This window comes from Cucurbita maxima, unplaced genomic scaffold (genome assembly GCF_002738345.1).
Source record: "Cucurbita maxima cultivar Rimu unplaced genomic scaffold, Cmax_1.0 Cma_Scf03283, whole genome shotgun sequence".
Taxonomy (NCBI): Eukaryota; Viridiplantae; Streptophyta; class Magnoliopsida; order Cucurbitales; family Cucurbitaceae; genus Cucurbita; species Cucurbita maxima.
Window position 1 is genome coordinate 1 of NW_019275299.1, and position 1,814 is coordinate 1,814.

Sequence of the window (1,814 nt, forward strand, 5' to 3'; positions counted from 1 at the left end):
TAAAAATTTTCATTTTTAATGTTAGCAGGGATAGCTCATTTGGAGAGAGTCAAATTTAATATTTGAAGGTCACGTGTTCGATCTCCATCTTAACCACACCTATTTCGTATAACTTGACTATTCAATAGAAAATTAGTCATTATTTCTTTTTAAAATCTCAATGAATCAGCTAAAATACCTATACTGATGAATTTTTATTTCTAATGATTGCGGGGATAGCTCAGTTGGGAGAGCGTCAGACTGAAGATCTGAAGGTCACGTGTTCGATCCACGTTCACCGCACTTTGTTTAAGTTGTGCATAATTTGACTCTAAAATTAGTGTCATTAGCGATTATTTCTTTTTAAAATCTCAATCTCAATGAATTAGAGGAAGATCTGTCACGTTTTTTATCCAGGCATAAGTTTACCTTTACTTTTTCAATTTTTAATTTTAATATTAGTGAGGAGAGCGTCATATTGAAGATTTAAAGGTAACGTGTTTGATCCACGTTCATTGCATTAGCGATTATTTCTTTTTAAAATCTCAATCTCAATGAATTAGAGGAAGATCTGGCACGTTTTTTATCCAACTGGCATAAGTTGACTAAGTTGCACAACTTGAATATTCAATCTAAAAAATGTGATTATTCATTTTTTTATGTTATCTGGAATGGCTTAGTTGGGAGAGCATCAGATTGAATATTGGATGAATGGCTTAGTTGGGAGAGCATCAGATTGAATATTGGAAGGTCTTGTGTTTGATCGACATTCATTATATCTTATAGTTTAGTTGATTATAAATTCTTCTTAAAATATAATGAATTAGTGGAAATAGCTTTACTTATGAATTTTGATTTTTAATGTTCGCGGGGATAGCTCAGTTGGGAATGAATATCTCAAGGTTACATGTTTAATCCATGTTCACCGCACTTGGTTTATGTTGCATAAGTCTATTAAGTTGCATAACTTTATTCAATCTAAAATTAGTGATTATTTCTTTTTAAAATATAATGAATTAGCGGAATTAGCGGAATTAGCGGAAATACCTTTACTTACGATTTTTTTTTTTCAAATATTAGTGAGGATAACTCAGTTTTGAGATCATCAGACTCAAAATCTGAAGGTCACGTGTTCGATCCACGTTCACCGCACCTGATTCAAGTCACATAACTCGACTCCTGACTATTCAATTTTTTAAAATCTCAATGAAGTAGTGAAAATATTTTTATTTTTAATGTTAGCTGTAGATTCAAGTTGACTAACTTACATAACCTGAATATTCACTCTAAAATTAGTGATTATTTTTTTAAAATTACTTGACTTTTACTAATGAATTTTTATTTTTAATGTTAGCGGGAGATTCAAGTTGACTAAGTTGCATAACTCGAATATTCAATCTAAAATTACCGATGAATTTTTATTTTTAATGTTAGCAGGATAGCTCAGTTTGGAGAGCACCAATGAAGATCTAAAAGTCACGTGTTTGATCCACGTTCACCGCACCTAATTCAAGTTGACTAACTTGCATAACTCGAATATTCAATCTAAAATTAGTGATTATTTCTTTTTAAAGTTTCAATGAATTAGCGTAAATAATTTTACTGATGAACTTTCATTATAATGTTAACCATAGATAGCTCAATTCAATTGGGAGTGAGTCTGTAGATCTAAAGATAGCGTGGATTTCTAATTTTTTATTTGACTATAAATGATCCGTAAGACAATTAGTAAAATGACTCATTTGATTGCATGAAACAATAAAATTGATCGTCCCATAGAATTGTCAATACATTATACTTTCAATGTTGCTAAGTTGAGTCCCTTTGATGTAGGT

At 30.8% G+C, this 1,814-nt stretch overlaps 1 non-coding gene across 1 annotated transcript; it reads left to right on the forward strand.

The window, feature by feature from the left end:
* Nucleotides 1-209: 209 nt before the first annotated feature.
* TRNAF-GAA lies at nt 210-282 on the forward strand. The gene has a single exon. It is a non-coding gene; the product is annotated as a tRNA-Phe (tRNA).
* Nucleotides 283-1,814: the final 1,532 nt, after the last annotated feature.